This window comes from Carettochelys insculpta, chromosome 17 (genome assembly GCF_033958435.1).
Source record: "Carettochelys insculpta isolate YL-2023 chromosome 17, ASM3395843v1, whole genome shotgun sequence".
NCBI lineage: Eukaryota > Metazoa > Chordata > Testudines > Carettochelyidae > Carettochelys > Carettochelys insculpta.
The window spans coordinates 16346595-16366535 of record NC_134153.1 but is presented as its reverse complement, the minus strand read 5'-3'; the positions used below and the strand labels follow the sequence as shown (position 1 = coordinate 16366535).

The 19941-nt window shown below is 45.0% G+C and overlaps 1 pseudogene; it reads left to right on the top strand.

The window, feature by feature from the left end:
- The first annotated feature begins 2608 nt into the window (after positions 1 to 2608).
- On the top strand, positions 2609 to 11387 carry LOC142022388 (sorting nexin-14-like; annotated as a pseudogene).
- The last annotated feature ends 8554 nt before the right edge of the window (positions 11388 to 19941 follow it).

Sequence of the window (19941 nt, the reverse complement as noted above, 5' to 3'; positions counted from 1 at the left end):
CAAAGCATGCAAGGACTTTGGGCTTTTCATCAGCCTATAGAAGACAAATGTACTTGGTCAGGACATTGCTGAACCTCCATCAATCAGCATTGACAACTATTCGTTAGAGGTCGTCCACGAGTTCGTTTACCTCGGGTCCACCATCACTGACACCCTGTCATTGGAGACTGAGCTAAATAGGAGGATCAGAAAAGCAGCCACAACTCTGTCCAGACTCAGCAAGAGAGTGTGGAATAACATCAAGTTGTACGCCCACACCAAAATGCAAGTCTACAGAGCCTGCATCCTCATCACCCTCCTTTATGGCAGCAAGTCTTGGACCCTGTACACCCGCCAGGAAAAGAGCCTGAACATCTTCCACTTGCGCTGCCTCTGGCGCATCCTTGGAATATCGTGGAAGGACAGAGTGCCCAACACCGCTGTCCTTGAGCAAGCTGGAATCCCAACCATGCACACCCTCCTCAGGCAGCGTCGGCTCCACTGGCTTGGCTACGTCCACAGGATGAATGATGGAAGGATCCCAAAAGACATCCTGTATGGCAAGCTAGCCTCTGGCAAAAGACCTCCCAGACGCCCCCAGTTGTGCTACAAAGATGTTTGCAAGAGGGACCTCAGAGAGGTAGACATCGAGCTGGACAGCTGGGAGGAACTGTCAGATGATCGCAGCAGATGGAGGCAGGAACTACACAAGGGCCTTCAGAAGTGTGAGATGAGGATCAGACAGCTAGCAGAGGAAAAGCGAGCCCACAGAAAGCACACTAAGGACCTGCCAGACACCCATTACACATGCAACAGATGCAGCAAGGACTGTCACTCTTGTGTGGGCCTTCACAGTCACAGTCAACGTTGCAAATGATGATCCCAAATGGAACTACAAAGGGCGTGACCCAGAGTCTACGTAGACTGAAGGATGCCTACCTGTACCTAACCTACTGAACCAGAACACCCCAGAACTTTGGGGCTCCAAATTCACAGCCCACCTCTAGATATGTGTCTGAATTTGGAAGCTCAGGTCTCTTTCTACTCCTTCAGAGAGTCAGATACAGCCTCTATATCTAGCTTATGCACAGCCTGCCCTCCCGCAGCATAACCCGTGGAACAGGGGATTGAAATGGGAGACATCCAGAATCCTGGATTCTTTTCACAACTCTGCGAGACTCACTCTGGGACCTTGGGCAACATTCAGCATTTCAGTCTTTTCCCATGCATTCAAACAAGGTACCTTCCGTTTTTTAACATTTCACTCCAAACACTGTTCATGAGTGTGTGTGCGTGCCCCCTGCTCTCTCTCCTGCACTTCAGGCACACAAGCTCAGAACAGAGTGCTGTTTGCACTGAATACTATGACTCCTGCACTTTGTGGCTCCGGTTACACTAGAGTGATCTGTCAACAGAAGTTACTGTCAGAAGAGTTCTGTCGACAGATCATGTCCACACAGCAAAGCAGATCTCTCTGTTCACAGAGAGCAGCCAGACTGCCTGGCCATTTTCTTGACAGAATGGGTCCCAGAGCACCATCACAAAAAGTTGCCCTGGCCACACGTTCCCCTTAAACGCTCCCTCCAGATGCCCATTCCATGCCCATGCTGAGGCTTGCCTACCTTGTCAAGGGACAGCATAGCTACCACAGGGCTCACACGCTTGCTGAAAGCATTTGCACTTTCCAGATAGCCCTGGTGTCAGAGCAGCCCCCAGGTTTGCACTGGACCCACTCACAGCTGCTTGAGTTGCTGCTCACCCTGATCACGGTTGTCCTCCACTTCCTCTGGGGGGATGCACCTGACACCAGTATCAAGGAGCACATCCTCCATGCCCCAGGACCCCACCTGTGTTTGCCCTCCCCAGGTGAGCAGGTGGGTCTGGAGGTCCAGCAGCAGTGCCAATTGGTGGGGCCACCTCATCGTGGGGCAGTGGGACAACATAAATGGCTCTATAATTTCAGAATGAGAAAGGACACTTTCCTGGAGCTATGCTCCTGGCTTGCCCCTACCCTCCACAGACAGGACACCCAGATGTAGCCCACCATCTCCCTAGAGAAGTGAATTGCCATCACTCTCTGGAAGTTTGCCACCCTGGACAGCTACCGCTCCATTGAGGACCAGTTTGGCATAGGGAAGTCCATTGTTGGGGATGTCCTCATGCAGGTAAGGCACTCTCAGGCTGCAGGTAAGGCACTCTCAGGCTGCAGGCAGGAGGGAGGTAAAGTGTCCTGCCCAAGGGAGACCCTCAGGGAGCAGAATGGGAGTGCAAGGGGTGCAGGAAGCTTCATCCCCAGAGCACCATGCCATCCCATCCTCACACAGAGCTGCTGCCAGGAGGGAGCTTAATGGGTTGGGGGGGCTGCCTGGAGAGGGAGGGGGAGCCCACTGAGGCCTAGGTCCTCCCTCCTTCCTCAATCCCTAACGTGTATGTTTGGTCTCCTCTTGCATGTTGTGTTGCCCATCAACACTATCCTGCTTCAGAGAGTCATCTACCACACAAACCTGGACTCGGTCTTGGCCTCACAGACCTGGAGACAGTCATGGCTGGTTTCACTGCCCTGGGGTTCCCCAACTGCTTTGGAGTGATTGATGGGACCTACATCCCCATCCATGCCCCAGATCACAGCATGACCTGGTTCTCCAACCCCAAGGAGTACTACTCTATTGTGCTGCATACCCTGGTAAACCACTGGGGACGGTTCCTCATTGTGTACATCAGGTGGCTGGGGCAGACACACGATGCCTACATGTTCCACTTCTCTGGCCTGCGCGGAAGGATGGAGGGAGACACCTACACACCCTGCTGGGAGCTGGCAGCTGGGGATGTGCAGACATGACTCTGCATTGTGAGCAACATGGTCTGCCCCTTCATGCCCTATCTCATGAGGCCATACACCAGCCACGTGGCCCCAACCCAAGACCTATTTATTGCCTGCTTCAGCTGAACATGGAACTAGGTTGAGTGTGCCTTCGGCCACATCAGGACACATTTTAGGTGCCTCCTGATCAGGACACATTTTAGGTGCCTCCTGACCTGGGTGGACATGGGGAAGCACAATGTTCCCCAAGTAGTGGACTCGTATTGTATCCTGCACAACATTGTGGAGGAGAAGGGGGAAGCCTTCCTCCTGTGGTGGGGGGCAGGTGCCAGCCACAGCTACATATAGCGAGGTGCAGCTCCAGTCCTCAAAGCCCACAGGGATGGGGTGCAGATCTGGGAGGCCCTATGGGAGAGCTTCTCCCAAGGACCCCAGTGACTCTCCCTATGGGACCCTGGTGGGGGCCTCAGGCCAGCAGCTCTATCTTAACCACACCATGACCCCTCCCACTCACTCCTCCCTGACCTCTCCCCAGTAAAGAGAGATTTGGGGGTGGTGATCAAACAACTCATTTATGGAAAAATATAAGAATGTGTGGAAAATAAATGTGCAAAAAAACTATTTACAGCGTGCAAGTTAAAACTACAGCATGATGGGGTTTGGGATGAGGATGGGGGGGCATCTGAATATGGTTGGGGGCTTTGTGATGGGGGTGGGGGTCATGAGTCCAGGGAGCGGGTGACAGGGCTGTGAACCCAAGGAAGAGTGGGACCCTGAGCAGCCTCAGGATCCCCTCTCACCACGGGTCCAGGCTCCTCACTGGGGCTGGGTTGGGGCCAGGAACACAGGGAGGAATGGAGGTCGGGGGGCTGTGGTGAGGTCTGGTTCAGCCAGGGGAGCAGGGGAGGTCTGGGGGGCAGGGAGGGTAGGAATGGGGCATGCTTGGGGAGCAGAGGTGCCCGCCCCGGCCATCACCCACTGCACCAGCTGCAGTATGCCTGGGGACAGGGTTGTGGGGAGTGGCAGTGGGAGGAGCGTGGGCAGCAGCTGCAGGTGCCTGGGCCAACAGAGCCTGCCAGATGGTGGTGGCGGTGTCAAAGTGTGCCATGAGCTGGTCCCAGGCCCAAGCTCACTACTCCTGGTTGTCCCACAGCTGCTGCTGCTGCTGTTTTCCTTAATGAACAAACAAGCTAACAAAGTAGCTTGGCCTGAAAACTTTGTTTACGACAAAGCATAGCAAGTCCAAGGCAGTTACAGAAACAGAGCTTCAGCATGCAGACAGAATCAAGTCCCTGTTATAAACTTTGACAAAGCGCACGTCTTCATTGTAATCCAAGGAGGTTGCAACTCTGGTAGAGATGCCCAGCAGTGTAGATGGGTCCCCAATAGACTTATAAAGCCCACACTGATGCATCTACACTGATATTTTTAGCCATGCTATCATGGATACAGCAAGTGCAGATATACCTACCTCAGTAGCAGGTACACCTTAGAATGCAGTGCAGATATACTTTAAAGAAAGTACACTACTACTATACCTATTTGCCCAAACCACAAATGCTATCAGTTTGTTGTAGCCCCAGCTAGAGTGTTTTAGCTCAACTGTGCTTTTAGCTCTGGAGTATTCCTGGTTCAAACCTCAGCTGGCCAGGATGGGAGCCATCAAACAGTCTGAGTCACAGCTCCATGGACGCCAATAGTGTAACAATATTCTAACAGGCTTTAGACACATAGGTGAGTTGTGATAGCACTCAGGGGGAGTGCACTGCCTCCTCACACCCCCAACAAAATTTTAATAGGTAAATGGGGTGCCCCCTTCCTGCGTCTCTAGATGGCCCTTCCTGCACCCCCTCTCCCCACAGACATCAGCTGCCATGGTTTGGACATCGATATGTATATCTATTATAGCTGTCAATATTCTCGTTAACGAAGTTTAGACTGTATATTAAACCTCTTGCATCAGGATTGAAAACAATTTTCAGCTAAGGATTACACTACAAGAAGAAACAACATGAGGACACTGGACTCAAGGAACCATATGTCTGACCTACTATGATAATTCTATGTTCCTATATTTGGTTTTTCTGATCATTCAGATTGCACCCTTGATAACTGAACTGGAAGAGCATTCTAGATATTGACAGGCAAAGGGGTACATTAGCATTCCAACTTTGCTTCCATAGTATTTCCATCAAAAGCACTGAATAAGATCTTGAGAAAATGCTGTTCTGTCACTTTGCAATCTGTGGGCTTTTCTTTTATTTATTCGCTCAGTTCCAGTAATTATAACTCTGTTAAACTGCAAACAGTGGAGTAAACTGAGTTTATTCTGCGCAAACAGACTTCCCACTTACACTTGGCCGAGGCATCTGTCTCTACAGGAAAGGTTTGTGAATAGAGCCATAAAAAACATTTAGTTTCATCTGCAGTTCATTATGTTGCCTTTTGATTTTATTTTAATTTTATTTATTTATTTATTTATTTATTTATTTATGGAGTTACCTTATGAAGTTCAGATTGGAAAGAACTCAAAACCTCAAGTGAAATTCAGCCAAAAGTGCTGAGTTCTTTCTGAAATTGGTGAAAAAGCACAGTTTTTGCATAATTTTCCACCTGAACCCATCAGTCAGCTGCAGGCTGGCTTCAAACTCAGCCCCAAGTTTCCTGAAACTCAAGCCCAGGATTATAAAAACACAGTCCTGGGCATCTGGACAAGTGGCTTATGTAAGTTAACTTGAAGCTTACACTTGTTTCACAGATGATCTGCACTCACCTGAAACTCCTCTAACCTGGCTCTTAATTAAAGTTTTTAACGAATCGTAGAAGCAAGCAAAGGTTTGAGTCTCCAGATCTGTGTTCTACAACTCTACTTCTTCCTGTCCTGCACTACTATTACTAGACAACAAGCAACTCTCTGCCCTACTACAAGAATAGTTGTGCCTTTTCTCACCTGTGTCAGCTTGTAGTAGGTAAGGGGCCTTATTTTTTAGGTTTCAGGAAGAATTTTGTAATGGAAATGGGCTATTGTCTTTCTACTCCCTGTAGCTGGTTATTGATGAGTAGGAGTATGTTTTCAGACCACTCCAGAGAGCTTTTGGGAAAGAATTTCTGCCCCCTCAGCTGGTTTCAACTAGAAATAACTGTACTGTGTTGTAAAAGAAAGGGTACATACAGGGGCTGGGGAGGAGTGAAAGAGATACTAGAATGTTGTACAAATAGAAAAATCAAACTGAAAGTGTCACTTTTCTTATTTAGTTGGGTTCAGGCTATGGACAGTCACCTGATTACTTTTTTTTTTTTTTTTTAATCCTGAAGGTAGTTTCATGTCAGCTTCTAGTTCCAACACATGCATTCTTTTTAATTGTGTTGTGTTAAACAAAAGAGCCAGGGAATTGAGGCATTGAACTGGCCAGTTAAACTGGCTTTATGATCCCCTTGCACCAGCCAAGCAGTACAAATGACTCATCATACACCACAGAATCTGGCTGTAAATTTGTACTTCAGATAAAAGGCAAGACCCTGATTTGGTGTAAGGTCGTACCACCCCACTGATTTCAGTAAAACTATACCAGGGTAAAGAAGATCACAAGCTGACCCTTTGTTAATAGTTATTTTTAGTAATAAAATTTGATTTTGTGGATCTGCAAGTTATTCTTTTAAGGAATACCATTCTGTGATAAGATGCCTTTTAAAAAAGTTGATTACTGTTAAAACTTGTTTTCTAGGAGTTCCAGCTCTGGGGTCATCCAGTGCATCCTGGAGTTCTCACCTGAGGTTAATTATTTAATATGACTCATATCAGTGTTAACTCATTATACTGTCATAGCAGATCTGACAGATGACTCTTCCAGCCTTCTTATCTGTGCATTAGAACAGGTTACTCTGAGTGCAAAAGGGGTTCTAAAAGGGACATTTCCACAGTCTCTTTTCTTGTTGTCTTGAATGGTGTTATTGCCAGTTGAGTAAAATGAATAGCCCTTGCTTATACAGGGTAGTGTGTTTTTTTTTTCCTGATATCTAGTCTATGGCCTGGGTTTAAAGAAAACAAATTAGTTAACTGTATTTATAGTTAAAGTGTGACTTAGATCAAGAGAGTGCATGTAATGAGTGATGAGAAAATATATTGGTGCACCAGGAGACAAATGTCACTGAGTGCAAACGATCCAAACATTTCAGGGTTGATCCTAACTCCTTTGAAGTGACTAGAAAATGTCCCATTGACTTTAGCGAGCTTTGAGAAGATGATCTCTGCTGTGCTTGCCATTTTAAACAAAAACACCATAGAACTCCATGCACGCTTGCAGAAGCTGGCCTGACATCTAAAATTAGACCCATGCTGGCAGAGAGACACGGACAATAGTTCCACAGGAGTCATTGCATTTTATAGGTTGCCTTAAAGAAATAATTTCCTTTCTTGTTTTTGTAAGAAAGATCATAAACTAGAGTCCTCAGATGGACAGAGACTGCTGGATGTTGCCAATAGATAGGTAACACTTTTTTTTTTATCTTGCCACTGAAACAGCTAATTGGTTTGAGAAAGCCCCCACATAACTATGGCCCTAAATTCTCACTGGGAACAAGTGACTATGGATGCTCTCACTACCCCTGCCAACTTGTCAGTGTGACTAACAGCTGGGTTTCTGGTCTATCAGAAAGTGAGATTGCAATTCTGGGTAATAAGGGATAGGCAACATGTGGCTACAGGTGCTTTTATGCCCTGGAGGTAGCCATTAACATCTCAGTGAGACTTCAGTAGAAAACATTAATAATAGTCTAAATATAGTTACATACATGTGCAGCTCCTTGTTATATTAGAGAGAGTAACTAATAGAGCCACACTTCCGGTAGAGACAGAATGTTTCCAGTCAAATCTAGGCTGGAAATACACACAGCCATTAATGTGTTTGCCATTATATAGTGATACATTCTGGAATACTGGCCTTGTATTTTCCTGTCTGTCCTTCCAAGATTTATTCGTAGCTGCCTGCTTCTTAGGAAACAACCACCAATACAAAGTGAATGCATGTGCCACTTGCTTATAAAGTATGTAAAACAGCTGACTATGTAATAAAATATTTGGGCAGTCAATAGGTGACACTTCAGTTTTTCTGTTTAGGTAGTGTGACCTTTTAACTGAGCATTTAATGTGGAAGTTTGTTAGTCACGGTTTGGGGACAGTTTGTGAGTAATTTTAGTGTGTGGTCACAAATCTTAACAACAAACAGAGAAAAAGGTGGCTGGTGTGTGGATATAAAAGATAATGTAGGTGTCTCGTAAATACATTTGTCCATTGTTCAGATGCTACAGGACTGCTTATTATTTGTGAAACTACTGACTAACCTGGCTACCCCCTGAGTCAATTAGGATTATATTTTCTGGGGGAAGAGAGGGAGATGAGTGCAGTTTTTTTCTCACAAATAGGAATGGACATAAAGTTTTGCTAAAACTAATTTCCAGTAGATGATTGTAGTGTTGATAATATATTAGTTATGAGAAGTGCCTGCTTCCTGTGGAAATTTTTTTTTCAAAATTTAGCACCCCTGATTTAAAGTATTTTAACCAAAACACCAAATATTTCTATTTGGAAATGCTGCAAATATGCCCTGTGGGAGTTGTTCACCTATCTCTCGTTCCTATTCTTCTCCATGAGCTGGGCTCCCAGCGGACTTCAGTATCCCTGTGGGCTGCTCTAAACATCATGTAGTACCTGTAGCTCTAAGGAATCAGTCCACCAACCAGAAACTGCCAAACTACAATGACATTGTGATTATGTCTTCTTTCCCTCTGCCTTATCCCCTACATTAGGGTGATCCTGTGTGTGTGTGTAATAGACATACTAAGCAAGCTTTGTGCTTCCATGGTAAAAGAATCCTCATGTAACTATCTCAGTCAACTTTAGATGAAATTGATTATGCATAGACATAGGACTCTATAGTTCAAAGTATTCTTATGATGACAAATTATGCTTTGGACATTGGGATTACCACAGACCAGACATGAAAACAGAGGAGATCTGTTCTTGTTTAATTTGTGAGAACAGATTCCAGTAGAAATTCTAAATATAAACAGAAGAAGATGAATTTAGGGGCCTTTGTATCTAATGGTCTCTGAAGGTTTGGATGGCCAGGGGAATGGAAATAGACACAAAATCTCATTTCTTTGTTGCTGATAATGTATTTGAGTGTAAATAGAGGTTGCTAACTTCACATATGTGGAATATGAAGGCCCGTTTGGGTTAGTTTTCCCACTCATTTTTTATCAGTACCCCAATGGAAACTAGACTTAACTCTCAGTTGCCTGATTGTCATATACAGTAATAATTTTGGTAGCCTACGTGAAACAACCAGTCACTCTCAGTCCAGGTTCCAACAGACAGAAGTCAACATCAACAGATACTATGTTTGTTGGCAGTCCCATCTGAAAGGCCAATTAATGGACCTGACAAATGATCACCTCTTCCCTAGAACAGGCTCCTTGAGACAACATGTGAAGAAGTTTGTGGTGATTCCTGCTCATTGTGTAGCGCTGCCAGCCTGGTACTACCCACCATCTTAAAAAAATCCTGTAAGTTTAGGGTGTAAAAATTATAACATGTTGAATGGCTATGTTTAATAGTGACATGGCCTTTGTATCAAAGGAAGCATTATGAAGAATCTACAGTGATAGAGAACTGTAATTTTATTATGTGTCTATTTAATTATCAGGCAATTCAATTAGTTGTTGTGATCACATATGTAAATCCTTTTCCTTAGTCTTTTTTCCTGACAAAGATGGTCATTTTAAAACTATTAATGGAGGAAAATGAAAATATCTAAAAGTAACCTACAAATAAGAACATCCAGCAAGACTCCTGTTTTACACATAAAAAGTAACTGAAACACATTAGGAATTTGATGTCAGAATTTTGCAACCAGAATGATCAGATACAGAAAAGAAGTCTGTTCATGAAGAGGTGAAAAAATCTATGCAACCTATTGTTTGGATGAAAGTATTGACAAAGTAAGATTTGATCCTTTTATCATGGAAGAGAATTGCTAATGGTGAATGCATTGATGTTGTGAAACTTCAAACTACATGATGCCTGTTTGAAGCCTTTGAACATGTTCTTTTCTTCTTAGAGAATGTCTCCACTCCTATGTTATGCTATGTTCTGTAATAGCAATGAGCATTTCAGGCTACTCTTAAGAGGAGCTGAATCCCCAACATGCAATTTGGAGTTTAACAGGGCCACACAGAAAAGAGAAGAATCATTTGCAAATAGCAAAATAGGCAGCAGAATTAAAGGAGTATTCAAGAGCACCAGAATGGAAGGAGCTATGCTACCTAACTGTGGTTTAACTGAAGGAGAAGATGACTTTATTGAAGAAGGCATTATGGTAATGGAAGATAATTCTCCTGTGGAGACTGTTAGCACTCCCAATACACCTCGGAACTTTGCTACATGGAAAATTAACATTCCATATATGGACTTTTTTGATGATCCCTCCCTTCGAAGGAAGGATAGGAAAGAGAGTTTTGTATTGTGTTTTGTATTGATGTGGAGAGAAACAATAGGAGGGCAATTGGACATGAACCTGAATGCTGGTCTGCCTATAGAAGATACCTTGAATTTTATGTGCTTGAGTCCAAGCTAACAGAATTTCATGGTACCTTTCCTTATGCTCAGCTTCCATCAAAAAGGGTCATTGGTCCAAAGAATTATGAATTCTTAAAGACAAAGAGGGAGGAGTTTGAAGAGTATCTGCAGAAACTTCTGCAGCATCCAGAGCTGAGTAACAGCAAGCTTTTGGCTGACTTTTTTTCTCCAAGTGGTGGAGAGATGAAAGTTCTTGGTAAAATGTTGCCTGATGTAAATCTTGGGAAAATTATAAAGTCTGTTCCAGGAAAGCTAATGAAAGAGAAAGGTCAGCATTTGGAGCTATTCATTATGAATTTCATTAACTCCTGTGAATTTCCCAAGCCTATACCAAGTAGACCAGAGCTTACAATTCTCAGTCTCACTTCAGAAAACAACAAGAAACTTTTCAATGATCTATTCAAGAGCAATGCAAACCACTCAGAGAATGTAGAGAGAAGACAAAATCAGAAATACTTTATAGAGATGATAACAGAAGAGGGAGTCTATGACTACTTAATGTATGTCGGTAGAGTTGTTTTCTATGTCCCTGCCCGGCGGCATCACTGCTTGGTGTGGGGAAGAATTCTTTTCAACAACACGTTGGAGACATACACAGACTACTATCTAGAGTACACATTGAAACAGCTGTTTCAGGAGCACCGCTTGGTGTCATTGATAACACTCCTGAGACATGCTGTGTTTTGTGAGAATACTGAACCTGGCTCTCTCCAAGATAAACAGAAATGAGCAAACCAGACTTCTGAAGAAATGATGAGAGACATTCCAGATTTGAAAGCAAAATCCATTGAAGAAGATGCCAAGTATGAAGGCATCAGACTTCTGTTTGATGGACTGCAGCAGCCAGTGCTTAACAAGCAGCTGACTTATGTTCTTGTGGATTTTGGGATACAAGAACTGTTCCCAGAGCTCTGTAAGGTTCAGGAGGAAACTACCCCTGTATCATCTTGAATGGGAAAGCAAGATCTTGGATGAATACTAACAGTCAGGTGCTCTGATCTGCTAGAGCTGCAATTGGCTCATGACTGGAAGAAAAGGGGACCATTGGGAACAAGGGTGCTTTAGCTCACTTTTACAGCTTCCTAAGCCTCAGGTGGTTCAGCACTGGACTTGTCTCCTACTGACGACTAGGATGGCCTGAGGGCTGCTCTGTCCTACACTGGCACAGCTAGGTTGTAATGGGGTGTGGGAGGGGAGGGGAAACTCTAACACCTTTGTGGATTGGCCTTGACTACAGTTTAAGGCAGTGCTGGGCAACTTGTGGCTCGTGAGATGTAGGTGATCCATCAGGGATCTATATGTGTCCCGTGAGACATTGTGGTTAACATTGGCTGTGTGCAGAGTTGCCAGATTATGCTGGTTTCCATCCCAAGTATGTTTTTTCCTACTGGTAATATCAAAGGGGCTTGCACGTAAAGCTAAGGTGCGTGAAGAGAGGTGGGTGCTGATTGCACACAACATTGACTCTGACAGCCATGTTGTCTCTTCGTATCCAATCAAAGTGTTGTTAGAGTCAAATGACACACCCCACAAATTCCAAGCATACAAGCGCTGCTAGCAAAACTACACTGTCCTGAGAGACTGTCTTGGCTGACAATCTTGTGGCCCTTCCTCATCTCGGTGGGCTACTTGTGTGACCCACTCCCTAGCCTAGGGTGCCCGTCCCTGATATAAGATGTGGAGTTAGCTAACATATTCCAACACACACCAGCCTTGGTCTTCACCTCCATCATTTTAGTAGGTGGTACTAAAGCTTGAAACCATGTGAGCTAACACATCCTAAGAACATTCCTCACACCCTAACCAAGAGACCCAGCTGAGCCAGCTGCCACGTCCTCCAAGAGCACATGATGGGTGTGTCCACAGAGCAAAGATATTTCAGAATAATACCAGCTATTCTGAAATAACTTTGCAAGTGTCTACACAGCAAAACTGTTATTTTGAAATCATTTGGAAATAGCAGATGGCTTATTTTAAATTCTGTAAACCTTATTCTACAAGGAATAGTGCCTCTTCTGAAATAGATATTTCAGGATGGGGTTGTATAGACAGGGAATAGGAACTTTTTTGAAATAAAATATTCTGGAATATCTTATTCTGAAATAACACTGCAGTGTAGACACAGAACACTGGTTGCAAATACCTATCTTTTATGTGCTTTAAGGGGTTCTAATCTGAAGTAGGCTCTATTGTGTGTGCAAGCACTATTTTGGAAAAAGTTTTGGTTATTTGGAGGCTTCCCTGTAGTATGGATGCATTATTCCAAGATAGTTTATTTTAGAATAATATCTCTGGAATAAGATATTCTGGAATAACTGTAGTATAGACATACCCTATGCCAGCTACAATAGTTGGAGTATGGTCCTTTCCCCAGAGCCTGCTTCCTTATATGGAGGATTGGAAAGGGGCCCTGTAGAGCTCACTGCGGAAATTATCACTAGTACTGGCCTCTATTTTCCTAATAATGAGAGCAGATGTTTAGTATGGTCGAGCAGGGTATGCCTTTTCCCCCATTTAGCTTTGTTAGGCATCTCTATGACCCTTGTCTCAGGCCAGTTTGGAAAAGCTTTCACAGATATGTAAGTCTGTCCCCATATCAACAAGATGCAGAAGTAACTCCATGCATATTCAAGGAGTTACACCCTGTCCTACAAATTGATATTCAAAGTGGAAGGGCCAGAGTTGCTGAATCAGGTCAGAACTTTGCCTTTGGAAATGACTCATGAGGCAAATTGTGACTTTCTGTTTTCTCACTTCACCTTTGAAATAAACATGTCAGCCAAAGAGGCAGCCTTCTGCAATCAGACACATATTTTTCCTAATCTCTTATTCCAGTTTTAACTCACTGCCTTGTCCCACACAGAGCTGCTATTCAGCCCATTTCCTATGAAATCAGCAGCTAACTTATGCTGTTTATCCAGACAGTGAGGAGGCCACTGCTGGTTACTTGCTTGGTGAATAATGGCATTTTTGTCTGCAACAGTAACTGTGCCGTTGTTGTGCAATGATTAAAAAAACCAGAAGGATCTAGAGCCTGCAGTTTTTAAGATGACTGGCATGTTATTCTTTGCTTGCTTATGGAAGGCAGGCCAGCTGGTGGGAGGGAGAGCTCAGTGGTTTGAGCAATGCCCTTATAACCCTAGGATTACAAGTTCAATCCTTGAGGATTTAAGCATCTGAGGTAACCAGATTTAAAAAAATCTGTTACAGGGGGTGCTTGGACTCAATGACCTTTGAAGGTCCCTTTCATTTCTATGAGATATGTATATTTCTGTGTATAATTGCTTCCCTACTTCCCAGATGCATTGGGCCCTAAGCAATGTTCCCTCTAACTTTTTTTCCATCTATCGGCAGAATCTTTCTGAGACCTCCCTTTGCTCTCATACACACTGCTCAAATAGTTCAACTTGCCCCATTCCATCCAGTGCTGTCCTAGCGTGGGGCACTTCTCCTTTTGCCACTCTTACTGTCTCCCACAGTAAATGCCTTACACTGGGTCAGGGACCCTGGCTGCCTGCTCTTTGCTGTTATCTCATAGGAGCTGCGTCTACACGTGCACGCTACTTCGAAGTAGCGGCACCAACTTCGAAATAGCGCCCGTCGCGTCTACACGCGTCGGGCGCTATTTCGAAGTTAACTTCGACGTTAGCCGGCGAGACGTCGAAGTCGCTAACCTCATGAGGAGATAGGAATAGCGCCCTACTTCGACATTCAACATCGAAGTAGGGACCGTGTAGACGATCCGCGTCCCGCAACGTCGAAATTGCTGGGTCCTCCATGGCGGCCATCAGCTGGGGGGTTGAGAGATGCTCTCTCTCCAGCCCCTGCGGGGCTCTATGGTCACCGTGGGCAGCAGCCCTTAGCCCAGGGCTTCTGGCTGCTTCTGCGGCAGCGGGGGATCTATGCTGCAGGCACAGGGTCTGCAACCAGTTGTCAGCTCTGTGTATCTTGTGTTGTTTAGTGCAACTGTGTCTGGGAGGGGCCCTTTAAGGGAGCGGCTTGCTGTTGAGTCCGCCCTGTGACCCTGTCTGCAGCTGTGCCTGGCATCCCTATTTCGATGTGTGCTACTTTGACGTGTAGACGTTCCCTCGCTGCGCCTATTTCGATGTTGGGCTGAGCAATGTCGAAGTTGAACATCGACGTTGCTGGCCCTGGAGAACGTGTAGACGTTATTCATCGAAATAGCCTATTTCGATGTTGCTACATCGAAATAAGCTATTTCGATGTTGGCTGCACGTGTAGACGTAGCCAGGATGTATTTCTAGGGGTGCTGCAATTATCACCATCCAAAGATTCTTATCCTCTGAGGACTTTCATACTTTCTTTTGAGCTTCCACTGCAGACACAATGACTGAGCATTGGTCCAATGTGAGACTGTCTCCCTGGAGGTGGTGCTCCCAAGTGCTGGAGGCGATATTTGTTCCAAATCAGGGAGCCTTGGCTAGTCCCCAAAATTGCACAAAACAGCCAAAGTACATTAGGCTAGCAACAGAGGAGCTATTCCTGATTGGTTCAGATTGGTCTCTAGTATGTTGCTCTGTTGTTTTGTTCTGCTCTGGGGAGCAACAATTCTCCAGGGTTCCTAGGACTGCTGTGAGGCTTGAGGCTGACTTCCCATCTTCCTGAAGGTGGTTGACTGCCCCCATTCCCAGGCCCTGCTCCCACTCCATTCCTTGCCTCAAGTCCTCATAACACCTCTTCCACACTCCTTGCTCTCCCTTCTGCAGCTTGAACACTCAGCTGTTCGTGTTGCTCTGGATACAGTGGGTAGGACAAAGAGGAGTTGATAAGAGTGGAGCCACTGGTATGCGAGCGGCATGTGGCAGAAGGAGAAGGGGTGAGTTTGGTGCTGGTGGCTTCTCCACAGCCACTAATTTTTACCCAGGGAGGCTCCAGCCCCGTTACCTACACTCGCGGCCTTGGTGAGCATCAGAGTGGTCCTGATTTGCCCTTCTCCACTAATGTAAAATAATAGTTTTACTTTCCTGGCATTGTCACAACCAGGTCCATGTACATCTTGAATTCTCCCCTCCACCATCACTGGGCACTGCAAAATTTTGTACTTGCAAAATTCAGGGCTTGACGGGTGGGCATTTAGGGAGGATTTCAGACCGAGGTCCATGGCACATGGTATTTGCTGATGCACAGCAGAGAACTCACAACTCTGCCACTACCACCATGTTTCATTCACACACTAGGAAGCCAAATGCAGTTTAAGCTGAACAAGTGAAATGTCATTCAACCTTGTGAATTGCAGTCAATGTGGCTGAATTGCTTCCAGCCCAACTCACCATATTCCTTGTTCCATAAGAGTCCCTCCAGTTCCATTTCTGTTGATCCTGATACAACCTGGAAATGGTGTATGGACAACAGTTGCTTCCACAAGGCCACTACACATCCCTTCCTTTCATGTAAGTAGATGGGACAAGGCAGAGCTTAGGAGGTGCACACAGCAATGAGCGTGGCATGCAAGCTAACATGACAAGGTAACCAAGCTACATCAGTTATAAGCCTAGAGAAAGGCACTATTCCCCTCGACCCCAACACCCCCACAAAGCAAATGGCAACTAGGTCACACACACTGTCTCTGAGTCACAGGAATCTGCTTTCCTGTTAACCCTAGGGCCATGCACTTACTCACAGGTTTGTACTCAAGGATTGAAGCAGAACTGTCTGGGTTTTTTAGAACTAGGTTGTACTGAGTGTAAAGTTCATTAAAAGATGTGATGAAGAAATGGGTTTATGTTTATCATGCATCTGTGATCCTGGTTACTCATTAAAGACTTTTTCTATTAATAGTAAAGAAGCGTTAGGCTATCAAGAGTGCAAGTTCACCTATTGCCATTTGCTGTTAAAATGAGCTAAAAATAGAATTGCAAAAGTCCAATCGGAGTAGAACTTTAATTTCTGAGTTAATAATATGTACTATACTAACTATATAACTGTGTCAGGCTAAAAAGCGTTGCTCAAGGGCATTCATATGTCAGCTTCTTTTTAAACTACAGAATAAATTATGATTTTTGGTGCATAGTCGCATCTCTTTTTAGGCTCTCTTTTGCTGATACCCCGGACTAAAAATAGCTCAACACATGGTTTGTTTACTACAGTTCTTCCGTTGTGAAGTTTTAGTATTTTTGCGAGTAGGCTGAAATGTGGCTCCAGGACAGGGTTACATGGCTTGGATGTGATTGGATGTATGAGGAGTGATTATTTCACTGCAACTGACTGTCTGCTTAGCCAAACCTAGGGTAAAATGTGCATTAAAGCAGATTCTGATCTCAGTTACAGCTATGTTTAATCAATGGATGTGCTACAGAGATACACCAGAGCAGCTGAGATCAAAATCCAGCCCAATACATTTTCTTTTGTATTAAAAATTGCCCATTTAGGACCTAGACATGCATTCTTGCATACTCCAAGGGCCCTCTGAAATTGATGAGTGTTTTGGGTGTGCAGGTTTGAGCATTTCAGCATACAAATCCTTTGAGCAACTGCAAAATCTTTTCCAAGTCTGGAAAACTGATAGCCAGAGATGCAGAGAAGAATGACATCAGACATGAATGAGTTCTAGAAGTTAATGTATAGGCCTAATAGCAAAGAATAAGATAAATAATGGAATGTCTGTCTCTCTATGGTGCATCTACACTAGCCGACTACTTCAAAGCAGCTGGCACAATGTCGAAATAGCACACGTCACGTCTACATGTGCTGTGCGCTATTTCAACGTTGAAATCAATGTTAGGCAGTGAAATGTTGAAATCGCTATTCCTATCCGAAGATGGGAATAGCGCCCTACTTCGACTAGGGCATGTGTAGATGATCCGCATCCCACTACATCGCAATAGTGGGGTCCTCCATGGTGGCCATCAGCTGAGGGGTTGAGAGATGCTCTGCCCAGCCCCTGCGGGGCTCTGTGGTCGCCATGTGCAACAGCCCTTAGTCCAGGGCTTCTGACAGCTGCTGCAGCTGGGGGTCCATGCTGTGTGCACAGGGTCTGCAACTGGTTGTCGGCTCTGTGGACCTCATGGTGTGCAGGCCGAGTGTGTCTGGGAGGGGCCCTTTTAGGGAGAGGCTTGCTGTTGCCCCAGAAGGGCTAGTCCAGCCTGTGACCCCGTCCACAGGCTTTGCTGGCCCCTTATTTCAACAGGGAGCACTTTGTGTGTGTGTGTGTGTGTGTGTGTGTGTGCGCGCTCCGCATTTCCTTCCGGGACAGCTCCTTTTGACATTCCCCATCGCTACTTCAACACTGAATGTCGACGGCACCAGCCCTGGAGGATGTGTAGATGATACGCATCGAAGTAGCCTGTTTCGATGTTCTTACTTTGAAATAGGCTACTTCAACGTAGTGTACTAGTGTAGACGTAGCCTATGTGAAGCAAAGGGCAACTGTGGATAAAGTTATGATGATGGATGTTTCTCAAATACAAGAGCGGTTTTCTTTTATATTTGACTTCAATTGTTATTGGAGCAATTGCTGAAAGACTCTGTAAGTGACATTTTATGTAGGATACAGCCGGGTTATACCCATGCAATTGCTTTTTTATAAAGTCAGACCAAATTGAAAAAAGTCAGGTGTGCCTAGACCATTACCTTGAGCTCCGGGGACTACTTGTGGAGAAGGCATATAAGTCATCCCATCCCACCCTATATTATTGACCCACATCTCTCATCCCACCAAACCTCCCTGGATGTCAAAAAGAGCAAGCTCCTGCATCTGTAACCAGAACTAAAAGCAGAATAAGTCTGAAATTAAAATAAGGATAATAGCACAGTGTAGAACCTTGTATTTTGTGGGCAGCTGAGTTGAAGAGGTCATAAGCTAGCTTTTCTACTGTCAGTGCTTATCTCTTACAAATAAAAATGATGATAGTTAAAGAGATTATCACCCATCTATTTAATCTTCCAATAGCACTGTTGTGTTTATTTAATCAGAGACTGTCCAAAATAGTTTCTCTTAGTGCTTAGATACACATGCAGTTTCTATACACATTCTAATATATGCCAAGCTGTTTATCCATAGTAGTCACAAAGAGTCATCCGAAGTAATCTGTCCCATTAAAATATACCATGACTGATTTTAGTTCTTTTCATTCTTATCTGGAACAGCAGTGCTTAATGCAGGAAAGAAACCAGAGCTTTGGTCTTCAGGCCAGTGCTGAACTAGATGTATACTGGCTGCTTTGCAAGCATCTTAACTCAGAACAGATCCTGATATTTCAGGATGGATGATTGACTAACTGCTCCCCATAATCTTCTAGAGAAACAGGAAAGACCAAATGAACAAAGAGCAGAAAGTCCTTTGGAGAGCAGAGGCCCAGTGGCTATATACCACCTTTCCTCTGTTAGCTGCAGCAGTGAAAACTTGCAGGGGTCATGAGTCATTATTTCGTCTAGACGTGCAAGGCTTGTTCATTGGCTGCCTGAGGAAGAGTTGGGACATTTGGCATGATTCCTTCTCTATCATTCCTAACACACAGTGCACTGAGGCTAACAGGTTCATTTACCTCCATGTCTTTCCTGCACTCTGGGCTGCTAGGGAGGTACACCACTGCACATCATGACTGTAATGCCATTGTGACTATTAAGTTGTGGTTATTCAGTGTCTGCCTTCATCTTGGTTTCCATCCCCGTTCCCTCTCCTTTTTCATCCACATGTGGAATAAATTTTATGTGCCCCACGGCATGTGTGGCTTGCATCACCCATAGAAACACATGCTGTTGACTGTGGGTGCTCTGCTAATCAGCTCAGCAGCACCTGAATCTCTCATGGGCAGCTTCCCAAGCACTCAGCTTACAGGGAACACTGTCTTCCACCTCAGTTTTGTCTGAAAACTGGCAATGACTGGAATTATTTAGCATGGAAAGGGAAGAGCTAGAATTAACTTGACTGAGAACAATTAAGTATTGTAGTGAGAAGTGAATAAGCCTTGATTTTTCACCTGTTCACCTAAAAGACGACACCAGGAAATGAAAGGGCAAAACCGTTACAGCTCACAACATAAAATACTTCCTTTTGCAACACAGGGTCAGTGCTGTTGTTGGATTTTGAAAAGAAGTCCACACTTTAATGACTCTGAATAATATTTGTACAGTTTGAAACTCTCATTTGGGACTCTCCTCTGGCAAAATCCCTCACCCGGCAGGACAATGAATATTGCTAGATGAGAAGGCACCTGGACCAGAGAGCTCCAGCTGTTCAGGGTGGCTGGGAGCTGCAGGACATGGAGCCAGGTCAGGGAGCCCCACTACTGGGAGCCTGGCAGTGACTGGGGAGCCCCACTGGGGAGAGCTTAGTCTTTGTTGGGAGCCCAACAGCAGAGAGCCAGCAGCCCTGCAGCCACAGGGAACCTGGCTGGCTGAGGAAGCCTGGCAGCCGTACAGCAGCGAGCCCCATGGGCTAACCCACAGTTGCGGGGACCCAGACAGGGCCAGGGGAGCTTGGCAGCCCCATGGCTGAGAGCCAGCTGGGGCACATAGCCTTGCTCACAGCCCTGTAGGTGCAGGG